Source organism: Pristiophorus japonicus, chromosome 1 (assembly GCF_044704955.1).
Source record: "Pristiophorus japonicus isolate sPriJap1 chromosome 1, sPriJap1.hap1, whole genome shotgun sequence".
NCBI lineage: Eukaryota > Metazoa > Chordata > Chondrichthyes > Pristiophoridae > Pristiophorus > Pristiophorus japonicus.
In genome coordinates this window covers 394,409,316-394,433,308 of record NC_091977.1, presented here as the reverse complement: position 1 = coordinate 394,433,308, position 23,993 = coordinate 394,409,316, and positions in this window count along the sequence as shown.

The window sequence follows — 23,993 nt, the reverse complement described above, 5'->3', positions numbered from 1 at the left end:
GGCCCAAGTTATAAAGGAACGCAATAACTATTTGTACTAAGTCTCCCTTCTGCGCATGTGAGAGTTAGGACAAATATCACTGACACCGACCCCCCCACCCCAAATCCTACTAACCCTTCTCTGCGCATGCGTCCAACACCACATTGCCTGCGATCCATCTGAGGCACGAGCAGCCAAATGCATCCACCGAGCCCCCCATAGCGCCGAGCACCGAGCGGACCGCAGGCCCCGAGCCTCCCCAGACCCTGAGCCTCCCGCAGCACTGGGGATAGGGGGAGGCAGGGAGAGCAAGAAATGGGGAGAGAGAGCTGGGGGTGGGGTGCAGAGAGAGAAAGAGAGAGAGAGAGAGCTTGAGGGGGGGGCAGAGAGAGAGAGAGCCTGGGGGGAGAGAGCAAGCGGGAGAGAACTTGGGAGAGAGAGAGAGAGAGAGAGAGAGAGAGCTTGGGGGGGAGAGAGAGAGAGAGCTTGAGGGGGGGGCAGAGAGTTTGGGGGAGAGAGAGAGAGAGCTTGGGGGAGAGAGAGTGCTTGGGGGGAGAGAGAGAGAGAGCTTGGGGGAGAGAGAGTGCCTCGGGGGAGAGAAAGAGAGCTTGGGGGGTGGGGGAGAGAGAGAGAGAGAACTTGGAGGGAGGGAGAGAGCTTGGGGGGTGGGGGAGAGAGAGAGAGAGCGAGAGCTTGGAGGGAGAGAGAGAGCTTGGGGGGTGGGGAGAGAGCTTGGGGGGGGGGGAGAGAGCTTGGAGGTTGGAGAGAAAGAGCTTGGGGTGGGAGAGAGAGCTTGGGGGGTAGGAGAGAAAGAGTTTGGGGGGGGGGGAGAGAGCCTGGGGGTTGGAGAGAAAGAGCTTGGGGGCGGGGAGAGAAAGAGCTTGGGGGGGGAGAGAAAGAGAGAGCTTGGGGGAAAGAGAGAGAGTCTGGGGTGGGGGGAAGCGGGGGAAGACAGAGACATTGGGGGGGGGGGAATCAGAGGGGAGAGAGGGAACTCGGAGAAGATGGATCATGTTCTTCCAACCCCCTGGTGCGTGCAAGCTCAGTCGGTACATGTGTTACAAGGGACATCGTTGAGATGGATGATATCCAGAAGTCACGACACTGTCACTATTCATTTCAAACCCTATAAACATGTTAACAATCTGCACACAATGCCCCATCTATGGCAGGAGGGTGGGGGGGAGGTATGAGGTCTTGCGCTTGGTTAAGTGTCTTCAGCTGGCGAAGGGATGAACTTACGTTGGGGTAATGGACTTCAGCTGGAACTTAGTGGCTTTTGGGGAGATCTATCCTTTGTAGCTTCTGAAGTCAAAATACATCGAATTACAAATTGAAAAGTCACTCAGAACTTGGACCGGGCGGTTCCAGTTACACATTCCAGAGGAACTTCAGGGTGTGGCTTACCCTCTAAGGAGACCAATCAGCAATAGATCTGGAGAGCCAATCAGAGAAACAGCTGCATTTCAGTTAGTACAAGAAGACGCAGCTATAAAGGAATGCTATGCATATAGGAGCATGGGACATCAGGCCATTACTTCTAGCTGCCTTTTTTATTCTTGACCCCTTTCGGGCCGTTCTCTCCGGTCTTCTCCGCAATGATTATCTCCAACAAGCAAGAGCCTAACCATCGCCCCTTGACATTCAATGGCATCACCATCGCCAAAACCCCCACCATAAACATCCTGGGGGTTGCCATTGACCAGAAACTTAACTGAATCAGCCCATAAATACATATCATCATCATCATAGGCAGTCTCTCGAAATTGAGGAAGACTTGCTTTCACTTAAAAGTGAGTTCTCAGGTGACTGTACAGTCCAATACGGGAATTACAGTTTCTGTCACAGGTGGGACAGACAGTCATTGAAGGAAAGGCTGGGTGTGGAGTCTGGTTTGGCGCACGATCCTTCCGCTGCCTGCGTTTGTTTTCTGCATGCTCTCGGCGACAAGACTCGAGGTGCTCAGCGCCCTCCCGGATGCTCTTCCTCCACTTAGGGCGGTCTTTGGCCAGGGACTCCCAGGTGTCGGTGGGGAAGTTGCACTTTATCAAGGAGGCTTTGAGGGTGAGCTTGAAACGTTTCCTCTGCCCACCTGGGGCTCGCTTGCCTTGTAGGAGTTCCAAGTAGAGCGCTTGCTTTGGGAATCTTGTGTCAGGCATGTGGACGATGTGGCCCGCCCAGCGGAGCTGGTCGAGTGTGGTCAGTGCTTCGATGCTGGGGATGTTGGCCTGATCGAGAACACTGACGTTGGTGCGTCTATCCTTTTTGCGGATCTTGCGCAGGCAACATCTTCACCGAGGCGTACGAAAGCATAGGCCTTACACTAAACATTCGTAAGCCGAAGGTCCTTCACCAACCTGACCCCACCACACAGCACTGTCCCCTGGTCATCAAAATCCACAGCGCGGCCTTGGACAACGAGGACCATTTTCCATACCTCGGGAGCCTACTATCAGCAAGGGCAGACATCGACGACGAGATCCAACACCACCTCCAGTGTGCCAGCGCAGCCTTCGGTCGCCTGAGGAACAGTGTGTTCGAAGATCAGGACCTAAAATCTGGCACCAAGCTTATGATCTATAGGGCAGTAGTGATACCCGCCCTTCTAGATAGCTCAGAGACATGGACCATATACAATGGACACTTCAAAGCGCTGGAGAAGTATCACTAGCGCTGCCTCCGCAAGATTCTGCAAATACACATAAATACTAATGCAACAACAGCAGGTCAGAAGTTGGGTATTCTGCAGCGAGTGTCTCACCTCCTGACTCCCCAAAGCCTTTCCGCCGTCTACAAAGCACAAGTTAGGAATGTGATGGAATACGCTCCACTTGCCTGGATGAGTGTAGCTCCAACAACACTCAAGAAACTCGACACCATCCTGGACAAAGCAGCCTGCTTGATCGTCATCCCTTCCACCACCTTCAACATTCACTCCCTTCACCGCCGGCGCACCTAGGCTGCGGTGTGTAACATCTACAAGATGCAGTGCAGCAACTCGCTCCAACTTTGGCAGATGGAGTATAATGTGGGAAAATGGGAGGTTATTCACTTTGGCAGAAAAAATAGAAAAGGAAATGATCATTTAAATAGAGAAAAATTGCAAAGTGCTGCAGTACAGAGGGACCTGGGGGTCCTTGTGCATGAAACACAAAAGTTAGTATGCAGGTACAGCAAGTAATCAGGAAGGCAAATGGAATGTTGGCCTTTATTGCAAGGGGGATAGAGTATAAAAACAGAGAAGTCCTGTTACAACTGTACAGGGTAGCGGTGAGGCCACACTTGGAGTACTACGTACAGTTTTGGTCTCCTTATTTAAGGAGGGGCTATACTTGCATTGGAGGCTGTTCAGAGAAAGTTCACGAGGTTGATTCCGGAGATGAGGGAGTTGACTTATGAAGAGAGGTTGAGTAGGTTGGGCCTATACACATTGGAGTTCAGAAGAATGATGGAGGGAGAGGAGGAGGCATCACAGCACGCTGTGGAGACTGATGCTTGAGAGAGTAGTGAGGTGGGAGAGGAGCACATTGGAGGGGGCAAAAGAGCGAGGAGATTCACGGGCAAAGCAAATGCCTCCCTCCTGCAGGAGGTCGAGTTACGCTGGGGTGATTTGACCCAGAGAGGGCGTGGGAAGCCCACCCCAAAGGCCTACCAGAAGAGCTGATTTTATTGAAACTCATAAGATAATGAGGGGGCTCGACAAGATGGATGCACAGAGGATATTTCCACTCATAAGGGAAACTAAAATTAGGGGACTTGGGGCTAAAACCTCCACTTTTGTGCTTATTGCCCAAAAATGGGCGTTATTTCCAGTGTGGGCGTTAAAAAAGGGTTTTCAGATCGCCAGCTTCTCGCCCATTCTCAAAACACCTAGTTTCCATTTTTGAAAATGGGCATTACCGTGAGCGATATCAAATGGGCGGTAGTGTTAAATCTTTTTGACCTTCTGCCATAAATTGTGGTCGTCCTTAGCAACGGCATGGCAATGCTCGATTCCGACGATTCTGGAGGTCAAGGGTCATCATGACATGTGCACAAGAGGAGACAGAGAGAGAGGGAGCTCAGAGGGACTAAAGGTGTGTCTGGGTGTGGTGTTGCTGCTTTGGGAGGAAGGAGGGAGACTTTAGAGCTTCACAGCAAGTAGGCAAACAAAAAGTAGCTATTACCAGCCCCATATTTGACCGAATTTGGCCTATAATGGAGGGAGAGGAGGAGGCATCACAGCCCGTTGTGGAGACTGATGCTTGAGAGAGCAGTGAGGTGGGAAAGGAGCACATTGGAGGACGCAAAAGAGCCAGGAGGTTCTCGGACAAGGAAAATGCCTCCCTCCTGCAGGAGGTCGAGTTATGCTGGGGTGATTTGACCCAGGGAGGGTGTGGGAAGCCCACTCCAAAGGCCTACCAGAAGATATGGGCCGAGATAACAGAGATGGTCACGTCGGCGACCAACGAGGTGCATGAGGGCAACCAATGCCACAAACGATCAAATGACCTTGTGGGATCTGCAAGAGTAAGTATTACATTTATTTATATGTACTTATGTATTTATATAATTTGATTTTTAACAGTCATGAGTGACTATCAGCAGATGTGAGGTCTTTCACTTTTACTGGGAATGTTGTACTCAAAGCCTGCAGTCACGGTGTATGTCTTTAGGTAAAGAATGATAATTATCATAATAATCATGATTACATCTGTTGGTTATGTGTTGTATCAGTCTCTGTGACAGTACCTAGCAATGATATCATGCAATGATCTCATACCATGTCGTCCTGTCACCTTTTACAGAAGAAGCTATCGACGATGAGGTCCGTGCAGAGGCGAACAGGTGGGGGGCCACCAGTCCCCAGCGACATCACTGAGACGGAGAAGCGGGTGCTCGTACTCATGGGGAAGCACTCCCAGACAGCCACGCAAGCATCTGCAGACCCTGAAGTGAAGCGACGTGAGTAAAGCTTACACCACTGCGTGATGTAAAGTCAATAGTTGCCACACCCACTCATATCCGAACAATCATATACGATAGATGATTTCTAAAATTGTCATAGAAATAATACTGGTCTAATGAAAATCATTGCAATGCAAATGTGTTGATGGTCAATAAATGTGATGTCTGTGATGATTTTGATAGCGGTGGTGCTTTTGTCGTGCATATGCTGTGTGTACCGTTGGACTCACCTTGTGACCCTAGCACCCCCTTCTCCTCTAATAACCTCATTTGTGTTTTTCAGCTCAGCCAGCAGCGCGTCCTAAGGCAAGACCACAGAGGCCAGAAAGTGAGGGCGCGGGGCAGGAATCGACAGACGATCCGACATCTGGTGCTGAGGAGCTCCGATTCTCGCCTGTCAATGTGCTGGGTCTGTTCTCCACGGATGAGAGCGCATATTTCGAGGAACATGCATCACCACGCTCCAGAAGCCATTCCACCCCAAGGCCATGTAGTGGTCCTCCGATCATTCCCACCTCCACTCTGGAGGTACCGGCCCCAAGCACCTCGCCACAGGGCACCCCATTTGTCCCCAGGATGGCGCCGACCCCGCGGAGGTCCCGTGGACGTGGCAGGTCTCTTCCACGAGTGCCACATGAGAGCGCAGAGATGGTACAGTTGTCCAGGAGAACTGTAGACATTGGTGACCAGCTCATTGAAGCATTAGGGGTATATTCCAACAGCTGGCCGTCATCTCTGGCACCATGACTGAGTACGTTCCGCAGATGGTGGAGGCCCTGGATGCGATAGCCAGGAACACTGCTGGCACAGGCCTCCCAGTGGTCTCCGAGCGCGGCACTCCACCCATAGGTTCCGCACCACCACTGCGAATGACAGATGAGGGCAAGGACCAAGATCCTGCTTCTGCATCAGAGAATGTTGCCCCCTCAGCAACCCCGCTCCCATACCCATGCAACCACCGCATCTGCCTTCATCCCCCCCAATGAAGCACCGCCAGAGGAGCTCCTTGGCCAGGCGCCGTGAAGCGAGGAGGCGAAGGGGTAGAGGTGGGGAGAAGAAGGGGATGGGGGAAGGAAAGTGAGGTACATGTCCGCAGGTGATGGCTGTGTTATATCCCCATCTGGGTGTATGCAATTTGTTGCAATGTATGGGGGCTGGGGACCACCCTCCTGCTTTGCCTTTGTATTCTGTGTTGCTGGACATGTTGAACATGTGATTGATGTCAATGGTGAGCAGGGGTTGTGTGTTATTGCCTGTGATACTTATGATTTCAGACCAATGTTGGTAAAAAATTTTTGTTGTTGAACATAATCTTGTTGCGCATTGTTTCAGATAGCTGCACTGTTACACCCTGGTGATTCCTTAACATAAATTCCTTAACATTAACGGGTGTTAATATTTTTTCCCGGCATTAAGCACATGGGGAAAGTAACGCTCGTCGATAATTTTCCTAAAAATGCACGTCAGTTTCCATTTTGTGCCAAAATGGGCGATATATGGGTGTTATACGTCATTTCAGCGGTAAAATGGGCGTTAAGTGGCCGTTAAGCATGGAGGTTTTAGCCTTTAGTCTCAGAATAAGGAGATGCTCATTTAAAACTGAGATGAGGAGAAATTTCTTCTCTCAGAGGGTTGTAAATCTATGGAATTCTCTGCCCCAGAGAGCTGTGGAGGCTGGGTCATTGAATATATTTAAGGCGGAAATAAACAGATTTTTGAGCAATAAGGAAGTAAAGGATTATGGGGAGTGGGCAGGGAAGTGCAGCTGAGCCATGATCTTATTGAATGGCGGAGCAGGCTCGGGGGGCCAAGTGGCCTACTCCTGCTCCTATTTCTTATGTTCTTATGTTCTTATGTTCTAAGCCTTTCTTTCATTTCGCTGCTCCCTTCACCCACCATTGGGGCCTGTGCCTTGAGCTGTCTGTATCATGCACTCTGAAATTCCCTCCCTGAACCCCTCTGTCTTTTCACCTTACCTTCCTCCTTGAAAACCCTCCTTAAAACCACCTCTTTTTACCAAGCTTTTAGTCTCCCTTCCTTTTTCGGCTCAGCATCCATTTTGTCTGTAAAGTGTTTTGGGACATTTTTCTAAAAGTCGCTATATAAAAGCAATGGTGTTGCTGAACCAACTTTATCTATCCTCATTTAGCATTGTGTGCTCAATCCATGATGAATTCATATATTGTACTGAGGAGCACTAGAAATAAGAGTCTACAATCAGCTAAGAGACACAGGTACAAGTTCTTTTGAAATCCATTTAAATTCTATAAGAACTAACAATTCCGATTTAGTGCCTAGAAACCATTGGTTTTCTGTAGTTTGCTTATGCAGCAGTATTGAGTCACAGACTTCATGCTGAATCCACACTGATGCACCTTTTTGCTGATTTTTTCCCTTGATCTGCACATGATGCAACGGGTAAGGGAACCTCACAACCTAGTTAAGATCTATTTATTCTCTGGTAGAAACCGCTGTTCCACTGGGGGAATCTGGGAGGCTTGGTAAATATTCTCAGTTCACATCAAAGATGCAAGATAAACATGCTACGGTTCATTGAATTATTTCCAAATATAAGTTGGTTTCACTGATGTGGCCAACACTCACAGTGAGCAATGGAGCCAACCATGGGACAGAGTTAACCCTTTGAGTATCGAAAGATCCTTAAAAGATTTCTCACAGGTTCTTATTCCTACCTGAGAGGTACAGAATTTGATTTGAATGACAAGAGTTTTCATTTCTTTTCATGTGTGTTTGCCCATGGAGCACTATTTTATGCAATTTGTTTGTTAAATGAGAAAATTGGGGAAAAGAATAAAGAAATTGGAGTCAGGATTGAGTGGTATGTATGTGAATGTAGAAAGCATTCAGAACAAAATCGGGGAATTAGAAGCAGTAACAACCAAAGAGAAATATCATCTAATGGCTCTAAGAGAGGCAATGCTTAAGTATGTACAGGATTTGCAACTTATTATTCCTAGTTATATCATTTTCAGAAAAGATAGACTTGGAAAAAGGGAGTGGCATGGCAGTGTTGGTAAATAATTCTATCACAGTGCTCGAACATAACGATGTCCTAGGGGGTTGTGGTAAAACAGAAGCCATCGAGATAGTGCTAAGAAATAGGAAGGGAAATGATACAATTCTTAATGTGTATTACAGGTCACCAAACAGTAGAGATCAGATAGAGGTGGAGGTCTGCAGACATTTGAGAGAGAGATTTAAGAACAACAAGACGATATTAACCATCCCAGGATAAACTGGAATCGAGGTAGTGCACTAGTCACGTGGGGAATGCTTTTTAGAATGTTCCTAGTCCTGCTTCCTACATTAGTACATTTCAAGTCCAACATGGAAAGAGTCATTGTGAATAAAAAGCAAAATACTGCAGATGCTGGAAATCATGAAACAATATCAGAAACATGCTAAAAACACTCAGCAGGCATCTGTGCAGAGAACAGACAAGACTTTTTGGGTATAGACCCTTCCTGAGAACTCTAACTATTTAAGTTTTGTTGTTACTTCACAAAGTTCTGTATCTTGAAAATTGTAAACGTTATGCTTCTGCATTCGTGCAGAGTTACTACTGCAGACCATAAAGGTGTTACGTGAAGCACTGCAATGCAGTTTATAATAACAGTTCAACATGAAAACATGCATTGTTTTGTTCGCTGGAAAATAAATTATAGAAGCGATTTTTTTTAAAAGCAAACATTCTTCTATAATGCTGGGTATTATTATTCCAGGTTTGCTTCTTTGACTCAAGATTTCCTACAAAACCCATCTAATATGATGCTTGTCTGACCTTAAAGGTAAGGACCACTGAAGAGCTGTGATGGCAGTTTCCCCTTTCTGCTGATTTCATTGTACATTTTACTTTAAGTCTTTTACAAGGGCAGAATATATCAGCTGAAAATGAGATTCGCTTACACTAAACCGCTGACTTACCATTGTGCTGCACCATTAGGTTATTCATATGAAACACTGGCTGCATTGTGTTATAGAATACCTAACTTGCACCAGCTTAAATTCATAAAATGATGTTGACCTGTTTATTATTCAACATACGTATAAGATTATGAGAGAGCTTGAGAAGGTGGATGCAGAGAGGATGTTTCCACTGATGGGGGAGACTAGAACTAGAGGGCATGATCTTAGAATAAGGGGCCGCCCATTTAAAGCAGAGATGAGGATTGTAAACTCTGAGGGTTGTGAATCTGTGGAATTCGTTGCCTCAGAGAGCTGTGGAAGCTGGCACATTGAATAAATTTAAGACAGAAATAGACAGTTTCTTAAACGATAAGGGGACAAGGGGTTATGGGGAGTGGGCGGAGAAGTGGAGCTGAGTCCATGATCAGATCAGCCATGATCTTATTGAATGGCGGAGCAGGCTCGAGGAGCCGTATGGTCTACTCCTGTTCCTATTTCTTATGTTCTTATATGCAGAGGCAACATCAAAGGGGAGAGACAGAAGGGGCCCACTACCCCATCGCAGTTGACACTCATCTCTCTTTTTGACCCAAGTGTTGAGCTGTGTTAGCCTAATAGACCACTGCAAGTGCATTTAAAATAGTAAGGGCTGAGACTGTCTCCTTCAAATCTTAGCTCGAGTCCACAATTCACACATGTGACCTCCCTCGTCACACTGCAGCTTTTGGGTCAGAGGGGTTACCATTTTACACAGCAGTCACGCTCTGGAGAGGACCATGGACATGCAGATAGTTCAGTTGAAGGCACGTATCTTTGTGTTTTGTTATAAAGCTGAATAAGAGCTGACTCAAGAGTTTAAAATGGAAGCAGCGTCTAAAAATATCCTCATTCATTTTGCAGCTTACTTGAGACACAAAGCTGCACACAGCACTGATGCCGGCCAGTCCTCGCTGCACAAGTTCACCCAAGGCATTTTGTCACCAATTACCAAGTCTCTGCCAAGAAATAATATTAAAGTGTACAAAGAGGCCTGTGTTATATCGGGCACTTCAGCTGCCTTTGAGAAGCTTGTTCTTTGCCTTTTAATAGAACTGAAAATTAATTTTGAAGCTTGATCCATTTTAATTAATTCTGATTAAGTAATGTGCCTATTTACACTGTCTGGTATGCAAATTAAAGTACTCTGGCTGGTAGTGAGGCACAGCTATAGTTGTGTTGAATAAGTAATGACAGTAACAGTACACTTAATGCCTTGTACAGCTTCATTCCTGCAAGTACAACTTTAGTTGCTTTTAGGTCCTATTATTTGACAGATATTAGGGAAGAGAAATTTAATGTCCCTGTTTTTTGGGTGAAAAATCAGAATTGGGGGAGGACAAATCTTGGGTTGCGATCTTCCATGCCCGATCTCCCCTGGAAGTGCACTAGCTATCATTTTGGATCCAGCAACTTTTAGTCTTCCCAATCGTACGTCTTGAAGGAGCGAAAGCATCATTAATATAGTAACATAAAAGTCTTTCGCCTGTTGAAGGACCCTATTTTCAAATTGAACTGTGGGAGCAACCGATTGGCTGATTCTTTACCTGGCCCAGTAATTCAGCACCAACAGTCGGTAACCAGGCTGCATCAACCATAGTCAAAAGGATCCTTAGCTGCACTCGAGTAAGTCTCTGCTTAGTAGTTTTGGATTTGTAGGCCTTTTTTTGGCTAGTGTGGTGTTTTCAAAACTTGTGGAAAGTGAGTTTTAGGAGTTAAAGCACTTAGTGCAGGGTTTTGAGCTCTTTATTGGCGAAAAATGGGTCTGTTGCTGTGTCTACTATTGGGTCTTGAGTGTGAGGAGGAGGAGGAGCAAGGAAGAGAGCAGAAATCTGCAGCTTCTGCCACAAGAGTGGGACGAAGGAGATCACAGGCCTTACACCATGTGGCTATACTGCAGTAGAACTTTTTATCTTAACTTCAGTGAGGACCAATGTGTCCAGTGGCTCTGCTTCACTAGAGAGGCTGGTACTGAGCTATGTCACCTGTTGCAGCAAGAACTGCAGCTCAGCATCAACTCATGTGGCTGTAAAGGACTTAGGGGAAATACAGGTTGTAACAGGTAGCATAAGCGACATATGTCAATTTTTAGTCCATTGCTGCATAAGGTAGGTCATAGAAGCCCTCTTCGATAAATGGCACCATTTTGTCATCTTGTCTAAGGATGTAGCTAAACAAGAGAGCATAATGGGCTTTGTCTAAATTGTTGGCTTCCCACAGAGAGTCATTTATTACACTCACATCACCCTGCGTGCTCTGTATGAAGATTATTCATCAACAGGCAGGGCTTCCACTCCATAGATGTGCAGCCAGTGTGTGAGAACAGGCAGAGGATCATGCACGACTGTGCCTGATTTCCTGGTAATAGATGTGACGGCAGTCCTCAATCCCATCTCTCTTAAACCCAAACTATTTGGCATCAGGCTGGCTGCTTGGGGGACAAGGAATATCCCTCGACCACTTGACTCATTTTCCCAAGCACAGAGGCAGAGGAATGATATATAGAAAGCCACACCTCTACCAGAGCTCTGATAGAGCAAGCCATTGGCCTTCTAAAACAAAGCTTCCGATGCCTTGACAGATCTGGAGGGCTCATTTAGTATAGTCTCAAGAGGGTCTCAAGAATTGATGTGATCTGATGCATTCACAACCTCACCCTACTATGGGAGAAACTCTTGGAGCCACCTCAGAAGGAAGACATGGAGGAGCAAGATAAAAAGGATGACCAGGATGTCAAGGAAGAGCCAATAATGCTGCCAGAACTCCACGGCAGCAAGTCATAAATGAATAGTTCCATTGAATCATTCCCCTGCGTCCCCCCACCTCCCCGCCAATGCACCACAGTCCCTCCTAGCATCACCTCCATTCCTTATACCCAACTGATGAATGCCCTCATTTTAATTTCCAAATCAGTGCAAAGAAACATCATAACAGCAGAGTGGTTCATAAAGGTTCATTCCATGATTCATTACAGTGAAGTTTGAAATCTGAACCCTAGATCCTTAGTGCCTCAGCACTCCCACTGCTCTGTGCACCAACAGAGTGCAGGAATGTAGTAATACTTTGGAAGTCCCTATCACATTCTCCTTCCTGCTTTGAAAGCCAGAAGAGATGCTGCACCCAGAGCCAAGATGGCAGCAGATGTAACTTCCATTAAAGCTGTCAGCTGAGGCTCCATCACTGTGCATAGAGTTGAGCACATGCTCCATGGTTGATTGCAATGTTTCTTTGCACTGCCTGAATATCTCACACAAGTTGGATCGGGACTTCTCCAGACTCTTTAGATGGAGGCTCATCACTCTTAGTGGGTAGCACTCTCGCCTCTGAGTCAGAGGGTTGTAGGTTCTAGTTCCACTCCAGGGACTTGAGCACAAGAAAATCAAGGCTGACTTTCCAGTGCAGTGCTGAGTGAGCACTGCTCTGTTGGCAGTGCCGTCTTTCGGATGAGACGTTAAATCGAGGCCCCGTCTGCTCTCTCAAATAAATGTAAAAGATCCTATTTTGAAGAAGAACAGGGGAGTTATCATTGGTGTCCTGGCCAATATTTATCACTCAATCAATATAACAAAAACAGATTTATCTGGTTATTATCGCATAGCTGTTTGTGAGAGCTTGTTTGTGTGCAAATTTAGCTGCTGCATTTCCTACATTACAACAGTGACTGCACCCCAAAAGTACTTCAGTGGCTGTAAAGCGCTTTGAGATGTCCAGTGGTAATGAAAGGCGGGATATAAATCCAAGTCTTTCTTTTAAGTCTTTCTTTCTCTGACGTTTCAGAAGACTAATACAGCTCTCAAGAAAAATATATTCCAGTGAGAAGGAAAGGGTGTAAGAGAAAATATAGCCATCTGTGGCTAACTAAAGAAATAAAGGACGGTATCCAATTAAAAACAAGGGCATACAATGTGGCCAAAATTAGGACAGAAGATTTGGAAGCTCTTAAAAGCCAGCAAGGAATGACTAAATAAATAATTAAGAAAGGGAAGATAGCCTGTGAAAGTAAACTAGCACAACATATAAAAACAGATAGCAAGAGTTTCTATAGGTATATAAAAAGGAAAAGAGTGGCTAAAGTAAATGTTGATCCCTTAGAGGACAGACTGGGGAATTAGTAATGAGGAACCATGGAGATTGCAGAAACTCTGAACAGATATTTTGTATCAGTATTTACGGTAGGGGACACTAACAATATTCCAACAGTGGATAATCAAGGGGCTATAGGGAGGAAGGAACTGAACACAATCACAATTATTAAGGAGGTGGTACTCAGTAAGATAATGGGACTAAAGGCGGATAAATCGCCTGGACCTGACGACTTGCATCCTAGGGTCTTAAGAGAATGAGCGGCAACTATTTACAATCTATATTAACGAATTGGAGGAACAGACTGAGTGTAACGTAGCCAAGTTTGCTGATGATACAAAGATGGGAGGAAAAGCAACGTGTGAGGAGGACAAAAAAAAATCTTCAAAAGGACATATACAGACGAAGTGAATGGGCAAAAATTTGGCAGATGGAGTATAATGTTGGAAAGTGTGAGGTCATGCACTTTGGCAGAAAAAAATCAAAGAGCAAGTTATTATTTAAATGATTGCAAAGTGCTGCAGTACAGAGGGATCTGGGGGTACTTGTGCATGAAACACAAAAGGATCGTATGCAGGTACAGCAAGTGATCAGGAAGGCCAATTGAATTTTGGCCTTTATTGCAAAGGGGATGGAGTATAAAAGCAGGGAAGTCTTGCTACAGCTATACAGGGTATTAGTGAGGCCACACCTGGAATACTGCGTGCAGTTTTGGTTTCCATATTTACGAAAGGATATACTTGCTTTGGAGACAGTTCAGAGAAGGTTCACTAGGTTGATTCCGGCGATGAGGGAGTTGACTTATGAGGAAAGGTTGAGTAGGTTGGGCCTCTACTCATTGGAATTCAGATGAATGAGAGGTGATCTTTGGTATGTATGTTAACTGGGTTTTACCTGCTACCTGAGGGCTCGACTGTCGGAGTCCTAATGGTCACTGGCAGACACGTGCAAGCCGTGTATATAATGTTGGCAGTTATGTTGAATCCTCACTTTGAGAATAAATAAACTGGAGTAAGGTCATGCCTGAACTAGCTCAACGTACTTAGCCTCGTGGAGTTATTCGATACTTAACAATTGGTGATGAGTTAAAAATACGACCTTTCTCGCAACTATGTCTGTTGGAATTTTGGAGAGATTCGTGGAAGGGGAAGACTGGGAGGATTTCATTGATCGCCTCGACCAGTGACCAGTAGCCAATGGATCGGAAGGAACCGATAACGCAATGAAGTACAGGGCGGTTCTCCTCACCGTTTATGGATCAAAGATTTATGGCCTTATCAAGAATCTACTCGCACCAACTCGACCAATGGATAAGACTTATGATGAATTGTGTACGCTGGTTTGAAACCACTTTAAACCTAAGGAGGTATCGTTTCTATACGCACAATCGCTCCGAGGGCCAGGATGTGGCAGAGTTTGACGCTGACCTGAGAAGTCTCGCTGGGTCGTGCAACTTCGGAATTGCATTGGAGGAAATGCTGCGGGACTTTTTCGTGCTTGGCATTGGCCACAAGGTCATCCTTCGAAAGCTGCTGGCTGCTGAATCTCTCGACCTGAGCAGGGCCATCACGATCGCCCAGGCATGCATGTCCACGGACGAAAACTCAAAACAGATATCTTCCCAGCATTGAAACTCACCGGCAAGTACTGTGCATAAAATAATATCATCGGCAGGCAGAGCTGCACATGGCAGGGCCTACTCGTCCGCGTTCGTATGACTTGTAACTGCTCAAAGTCCGCCGGTGAATCAAATCTCGCCTTGTTGGCATTCCGGGGGCTATCATCAGGCCCATCAATGCCAATTCAAGCAATACATGTACAAAGGCTATGCAACAATGGGGCACCTTCAGCGAATGTGTCCGCAACTGAGCAAGCGTGCTGCAACACACCACGTGGCTGAGGATGATCGATCCAGCGTGGATCAAGCGGCACGGGCAACTCAACCTGAGGTACAGAATGAAAAAATGTATGGGATACATTCTTTTACCAAAAGTCTTCCGATAATGCTGGAAGTTAAATTAAATGGGGTTCCAGTATCCATGGAATTGGACACGGGTGCGAGTCAGTCAATAATGAGCCAGAGGACTTTCGAAAAGCTGTGGGACACTAAGGCAAAAAGACCCAAACTGAGCCCAATCAATGCGAAGCTGTGTACCTACACCAAAGAGCTCATACCAGTCATTGGCAGCGTGGCAGTAAAGGTATCGTACGATGGAGCTGTGCATGATTTATCATTGTGGATCGTTCCAGGCAATGGCCCAATGCTGTTCGGCAGGAGTTGGCTTGAGAAAATTAAATGTAACTGGAATGATATTAAAGCCTTATCATCAGTGGATGACGCCTCGTGTGCTCAAGTGCTGAGCAAGTTTCCCTCGTTGTTCGGCAACTTCATGGGAACCAAGTTGCAGATCCACCTAGGCCCGGATGCAAGACCTGTCCATCACAAGACTCGGACCCAGTTCCATACATGATGAGGGAGAAAGTTGAGATCGAACTGGACAGACTTCAACGGGAAGGAATCATATCACCAGTCGAGTTCAGTGAATGGGCCAGTCCAATTGTCCCGGTGTTGAAAAGTGATGGTACGGTCAGGATCTGCGGCGACTACAAAGTAACGATCAACAAGTCTCGATACAGGATCAGTACCTGTTACCCAAGGCTGATGACCTGTTTGCAATGCTAGTAGGGGGGGTGGGGTGGGGGGAGGTGGGTGGAAATCATTCACCAAATTGGACCTGACCTCCGCTTACCTGACACAGGAGCTGGTCGAATCATCAAAAAAAACTGATGTATATCAACACACACAAAGGACTGTTTATGTACCACAGATGCCCTTTCGGAATTCGCTCGGCGGCAGCCATATTTCAGAGAAACATGGAGAGTTTGCTGAAATCCGTCCCGAGAACCGTCGTGTTCCAAGATGACATCCTGATCACCGGTTGCGACGCCACCGCACACCTGCACAACCTGGAAGAGGTTCTGCGTCATCTGGGCAAAGTGGGACTCAGGCTAAAATGCTCCAAGTGCGTTTTCATGGCACCAGAAGTCGAATTCCTGGGGAGAAAGATTGCAGCAAATGGCATCAGGCCTACAGACCCGAAGACAGAGGCCATCAAGAATGCACCCAGACCTCAGAGTGTGATGGAGCTGTGTTCATTCCAGGGTCTTCTCAACTATTTCGGTAACTTTCTACCTAGTTTGAGCACATTGCTAGAGCCCTTGAACATGTTACTGAGAAAGGGTAACGTCTGGGTTTGGAGCAAATCTCAAGACAGAGCATTTGAGAAGGCCAGGAATCTGCTATGTTCCAATAAATTACTGGTACACTATGACCCATGTAAGCAGTTAGTGCTGGCCTGCGACACCTCATCATATGTTGTCGGTTGTGTGCTCCAGCAAGCCAATGTATCAGGCAAACTCCAACCAGTTGCATACGCGACCAGAGGTTTGTCTAAGGCTGAAAGAGCCTATAGTATGGTAGAGAAAGAGGCTTTAGCATGTGTATATGGGGTCAGGAAAATGGAGCAATACCTGTTTGGGCTTTGGTTTGAGCTTGAAACAGACCACAAGCCACTAATTTCATTTTTTTCTGAGATATATAAATACCAATGCCTCATCCTGCATCCAAAGATGGGCACTGACATTATCTGCTTATGGTTATGTCATCTGCCACAGACCAGGCACTGAAAACTGTGCTAATGCGCTTAGCCAGCTACCATTGCCCACAACCAGGGTGGAAATGCCGCAGCCCGCAGACTTGCTGCTGGTCACGGATGCCTTTGAGAGCGAGGGGTCACCCATCACGGCTCGCCAAATTAGGACCTGGACCAGCCAGGATCCTGTACTGTCAAGCGTAAAAAGGTGTGTCCTAAATGGAAATTGGTCTGCCATTCCCAGGGAAGTGCAGGATGAAATTAAGCCTTATAGCCGCTGCAAAGATATATTGTCTATTCAGTCTGATTGTCTGTTATAGGGTAATCGTGTTGTTATGCCAAAAAAAGGCAGGGAAACTTTTGTGCAAGATTTACACAGTACCCACCCAGGCATTGTCATGATGAAGGCCATTGTCAGGTCTCACGTTTGGTGGCTCGGCATTGACTTGGACTTGGAGTCATGCGTGCATCAGTGCAACACTTGCATGCAACTGAGTAATGCACCTGTGGAGGCTCCGCTGAGTCTGTGGTCATGGCCATCCAAACTGTGGTCAAGGATCCACATAGACTTTGCCGGCCCCTTTCTCAGTAAAATGTTTTTAGTGGTAGTGGACGCTTACTCCAAATGGATTGAATGCGTAATCATGTCATCCAGCACGTCCACAGCCACTATTGAAAGCCTCCGGACCATGTTCGCCACCCATGGCCTGCCCGATGTCCTTGTCAGCGACAACGGACCATATTTCACCAGTTCGGAGTTCCACAAGTTTATGACCTGTAATGGCATGAAGCATGTCAGGTCTGCCCCTTTCAAACCCATGTCTAACAGTCAAGCAGACCGGGCTGTCCAAACCATTAAGCAGAGCCTAAAACGCGTGACTCACGGCTCCCTACAGACCCGCTTGTCCCGCATTCTGCTCAGTTACCGGACGAGACCCCACTCACTCACCGGGGTCCCTCCTGCCGAGCTGTTAATGAAGAGAGGCCTCAAAATCAGGCTCTCCCTTGTACACCCGGATCTCAATGATCATGTCGAATCCAGAAGGCAACGGCAGCAATGGTACCACCATCGCGCGGCCGTATCACGTGACATTGCTGTTCATGACCCTGTGTTTGTCCTGAATTATGGTCATGGTCAAAAGCGGGTTGCTGGCACGGTTTTGGCCAAGGAAGGGAACAGGTTGTTTGTAGTCAAACTGTTAAATGGCCAAACGTGCAAGAGGCACATCGACCAAACCAAACTGCGATTCACAGACAACCCAGAACAAATTGAAGATGACATCATCATGGACCAACCAACACACATCCAACCATCAGTTGACCCTTGTGTCATTCACGAAGATGAGCCTACCATCCCCGACAGTCCTGTCAGACCGATTGCTCCGCAATGTAGCAATGGTCCTACTAACTCACTGAAGCTTGGGTTCGAATTGAGAAGCTCAACCAGGGAGCGGAAGGCCACGGACCGTCTCAACTTGTAAATACAACCTGTATCAAGGACTTTGGGGGGAATGATGTTATGTATGTTAACTGGGTTTTACCTGCCATCAGGGGGCTCGACTATCGGAGTCCTAATGGTCACTGGCAGACACGTGCAAGCCGTGTATATAATGTTGGCAGCCATGTTGAATCCTCACTTTGAGAATAAATAAACTGGAGTAAGGTCATGCCTGAACTAGCTCAACGTACTTAGCCTCGTGGAGTTAATCAACACTTAACAATTTTATTGAAACATATAAGCTTATGAGGGGGCTTGACAAGGTGGATTCACAGAGAATGTTTCCACTGATAGGGGAGACTAGAACCAGAGGGCATGATCTTAGAATAAGGGGCCATCCATTTAAAACTGAGATGAATAGAAATTTCTTCTCTCAGAGGGTTGTGAATCTGCGGAATTCACCTCCTCAGAGAGCTGTGGAAGCTGGGACATTGAATAAATTTAAGACAGAAATAGACAGTGTCTTTAACGATAAGGGAATAAGGGGTTATGGGGAGCAGGCGGGGAAATGGAGCTGAATCCATCATCTTACTGAATGACGGAGCAGGCTCAAGGGGCTGTATGGCCTACTGCTGCTCCTATTTCTTATGTTCTTATGTTTATCCTACCAGAACTCTTGCAATCTGTTATTGCACAGAGCAGTGGGTTTGCTGAGGCACTATGGTTCTGCACATGGGCAATGTATAGATTTCAAACTTCACTGGAATGAATCATGGAGAGGCAACCAGTTCATCCATATCACCTCACAAGTTTGTATAAGTTGTCATGACATTACTAACTGTCGCCATGTAGAATTTAATCTATTCAATAAATTGGCTATCTAATTTGTCAACTTTCTAAAGAGTCTAATTATAAATTAATCTTATCAATTTATATCAATCCCAAACACTCATTTTAGCTATAATTAGCAAGCAGTTAATGCTGAATTACTGTGACATAACTATCTTTGCAACCTCTATTATTTATTTCATAAATTAATCCTATCTACTAATTATTTGCATACTCAATGTTTAAGTTTAAGTGCTGCTATCTACGATTCTAAGGTTAATAAACAATTGTTAGTTCATGGCTTTGTTGTCTGACTTCTTTGATAATTGACATGAAAGAGTTAATTAATGTTCTCATTGTGTGGATCTTGATGGGAGGTTGGTAAAGTAAATGCAAATATAATCTGAACTGTTTTACATCAACCAATTCAGTAAGCCAAATGTATGTATCATTAACTTATAGGCATAAATTAAGTGATAAACCCCAGACAATTCCTTGACAAGTAGTTAAGGTGAAGGACGAAGCGTTTGTCTTGTGCACTTGATGATTTTTCTTGTCAGGGTATCGATTGCATTCTTACAATTGTTAGTGCATCTCATTGTCAATGTACTACATCACCAATACACGGCATTACCAATGTACTGTTTCACCAATGTACTAGATCACCATTACACGGCATTACGAATGTCCTGCTTCACCAATGTAATAGATCATCAATGTATATTACCAATATACAGCTTCACTAAGTCATTGTACTACCAATATGTACCACACCGTGAATATATTGTAACACCAATATACTACCCAACTAATATACTGTGCTATCATTGTGCACCATCAATATACAGCACTATCAATGTACTAAACCATTTATATGCTTCACACCCATTATATTGCACTACTAATATACTGCATTATCAATGTATTACACTATCATTTTACCACATTACCAATATACTGCACAATCATAATATCATATTACTCATGTACTACATAAATTGCGAAACACATTTTCCCAAAGTTCCTGATCTCAATCTTAGCACTGGGAAGTGCCAAGCATATACAATGGGTCTCCCTGCAAAAGGAAAATGAATAATCACAGTGCCACTCTCAGCAGGTCGTTTCAGAGTTGTATTGGCAGAATCCTGTTGGCTGAGGATGGTGCATGGTATGGAGAAACCTAAATGAAGCAAAGGGGATAAATTACCTCAGAGTGAGGGGACCTGATATTTACTTGGGGCCAAGAAGAGAGCGGAGGGTGGGGGGGGAGGATTTCCAAACAGGAAACCTGGGAGTATGAGTCTCCCAGATGTCCTGCCGAAATTAACACCAGGATATGTTTTAAAGTTTTTCAGGTGTCCTGCCTGACCGCCAGCCAAATTGACAATCTGACTGCCTGTCAGGCGGGAAAGCAGAAGAGCGGATGCCAGGTAACTATTGTTGTTGCCAGGACTAAAGAATTTTAACTATGAGGAAAGATTGAATAGGCTGGGGTTGTTTTCTTTAGAACAGAGGAGACTGAGGGGAGGCTTGATTGAGGTGTATAAAATTATGAGGGGCCTAGACAGAGTGGACAGCAAGGACCTATTTCCCTTAGCAGAGAGGTCAATAACTCGGGGGCATAGATTTAAAGTAATTGGTAGAAGGATTAACGGGGAGTTAAGGAGAATTTATTTTTACCCAGAGGATGGTGGGGGTCTGGGACTCACTGCCTGAAAAGGTGGTAGAGGCAGTAACCCTCATCACATTTTAAAAGTATTTGGATGTGCGCTTGAAATGCCATAACCTGCAAGGGTATGGATCAAGAGCTAAAAAGTGGGATTAGGCTGGATAACTCTTCTTCGGCCAGTGCAGACACGATGGGCCGAATGGCCTCCTTCTGTGCCATAAATTTCTATGACTATGATGAACTAGCAGAACATGGGGGCGGGAGGGTAGACAAGGGGCTGAGGGGAATTGGAGATCAGGGGTAGGGGAAGTTGGAGATTGTGGGGTCTGTAAAGAGGTAAGTTTGTTAAGCCTGGAGGAAACACACTTGCTCCTCCTGGCCTACAAGCAGTGTTGTAAATGTACTTCACTAATGGATCCGGCCCTTCTTACCTACCTTTACTTGCTGGGTTTCCCAATCCCCAAGAATTCCGGCCTCCTTGAGTTAAAAATAAAAATCCTGTTGAAATGGAGGCACACAGCCTCCTGAAAAGCTTTTACTGATCAGCCCATCTACTGGAAGTGATTCGGTCACCGACCTCCATTAAAACCAGAAGTGGGCGGATTGGGACCGGGTTTGAGATTTCAAATTTTTACTTCCTGCCGCCCCCAACGCACCCGTCCTTCAGGGTTAAAACTCCCCCCAGGGAATCTCACCTTAAATTAAAAAAGAAGTTTCCATACTGGTATTGAGGACCGAGCCCACAAAGTGATTTATTACATTTCATTGCAAAGAAAGGCAGGCGCCCTGGCCACCCAGCAGTAGGCCCTTCTGAAAATGGTGTCAACCGGTTCGGGAGTGGTAAGCTTTCCCCCACTATTTGTGGGGCACTAGTGCCCTGAATTCACCCGGCAGTGCCAGTGAAAATCTCCTCCCTAGAGTCCTGCCCCACTGAGGAGGCAACGCCAAATGTGTTGATGAAAATAATAAAAATAAAATGGCGAGTTGATAAGGGCTGTGAGGCTCCCCGTATTACTTCATTCGGCGTTAAGGAGAAAGATTGGAGGTGGATTGCAATGTCTCTGATATATTCTTATCACTAACAAACACACTCTACAAGATGGTTCCAAAACAGAAAAACTGTCATCATGTTTGTCACATGACCTTTTATTGTATTTGCAGTACACCAGTTGTCCATGAGGTGGAGCAGTAGTCCACTAGGGGGAGCTCTCTTACAATGTCATGTAACAACCTCCAGTACATTTGTAGTACTCTCACCTGGCGATAGGGCATTAATCTCTGTTTGGGTACACAAGGCAAAATGAGTTCAGTTAATAGATTTGGTCCTGTAAATTCGTATGACTGTCCAAAAGATTTTTAAGTGAGGTGTTCTTAGGGTCTGTTGAGGACATACAGATTGCTGTTTTTTTTAAGTACACTGATGTGAAGATTAAAAAAGAATCTGCACGGAAGGTAAGGCCCCCAAGAAAGATTGTGCACTTCATAAAGCATATCTGTAGCAATAATGATCAAAGCATACTTTAAACATTGGGATTAATGACATTTTTCAATGCCAGCCATGGAACAATGAGCTTGTTTTCTGTAGGCAGTTACACCAAAGGCATATTGAAGAAAAATCATAGACTGATTATTTCTTTTCAATGAATTCATTGTGAATACCCATGTTTTTTTTTCTCTAAGACTCTTTATGTCAGTTCCAAAATTAAAAATCGAAACCAGACAGTCAGTGCATTCAAGACTAGACTGATCATTTTTACTTGACTTTGTAATGTTTTATAAACTTTTGATGATCCAGTGCAAGGGATTACTTGTGTATGGTGTCTCGTGATAGAAGTGGTTTAATCTTTTCATAACTGCTTTCAGTTACCTGAAAAGATGCCAAGGTCTTAAACTAATTTATATTCCCTCAGAGTGCATGAACACTGTTGTCTGTCAAACTGATTATAGAAATAAAGAAAGACGTGCATTTATATAGTGCCTTTCACAACCTCAGGACGTCCCAAGGCACTTTACAATCAATGAAATACTTTTTGAAGTCACCTAGTAATCTAGGAAACACAGCAGCCAAGTTGCGCACAACTGCAAGTGCTTGTATTGATACAGAGCCTTTAACATAGCAAAACATCCCAAGGTGCTTCACAGCAGTGTTAAAGGACAAAAATTTGACACCGAGCCACATAAGAAGAAATTACAGCAGATGGCCAAAAGCTTGCTCAAAGAGATAGGTTTTAAGGAGCGTCTTAAAGGAGGAAAGAGAGGCGGAGAGGTTTAGGGAGGGAGTTCCAGAGCTTAGGGCCTAGGCAGCTGAAGGCACGGCCACCGATGATTGAACAATTATAATCGAGGATGCTCAAGAGGGCAGAGTTGGAGGAGTGCAGATATCTCGGGGGAGGGTGGGGGAGGGGGGGAGGGGGGACAGTTGTGAGGCTGAAGGAAATTACAGAGATAGGGAGGGGCGAGGCCATGGAGGGATTTGAAAAGATGAATGAGAATTTTTAAATCGAGGCGTTGCAAAACTGGGAGCCAATGTAGGGAGTGTTCTCTGAATAGCCTCCAATGCAAGTATATCCTTCCTTAAATACGGAGACCAAAACTGTATGCAGTACTCCAGGTGTGGCCTCACCAATACCCTGTACAGTTGGAGCAGGACTTCTCTGCTTTTATACTCTATCCCCCTTGCAGTAAAGGCCAACATTCCATTTGCCTTCCTGATTACTTGTTGTACCTGCATACTAACTTTTTGTGTTTCTTGCACAAGGACCCCCAGATCCCCCTGTACTGCAGTACTTTGCAATTTTTCTCCATTTAAATTATAATGTACTTTTCTATTATTTCTGCCAAAGTGGATAACCTCACATTTTCCCACATTATACTCCATCTGCCAAATTTTTGCCCACTCACTTAGCCTGTCTATATCTCTTTGCAGATTTTTTGTGGCCTCCTCACAATTTGCTTTCCTACCCATCTTTGTATCATCAGCAAACTTGGCTACATTACACTCTGTCCCTTCATCTAAGTCATTAATATAGATTGTAAATAGTTGAGGACCCAGCACCGATCCCTGCGGCACCCCACTAATCACTGTTTGCCAACCGGAAAATGATCCATTTATCCCGACTCTCTGTTTTCTGTTAGTTAGCCAATCATCTATCCATGCTAATATATTACCCCCAACCCCGTGAACTTTTATCTTGTGCAGTAACCTCTTATGTGGCACCTTATCGAATGCCTTCTGGAAATCCAAATACGCCACATCAACTGGTTCTCCCTTATCCATCCTGTTCGTTACATCCTCAAAGAACTCCAGCAAATTTGTCAAACATGATTTCACTTTCATAAAACCATGCTGACTCTGCTTGATTGAATCATGCTTTTCCAAATGTCCCGCTACTGCTTCCTTAATAATTTTCCCAACGACAGATGTTAGGCTAAC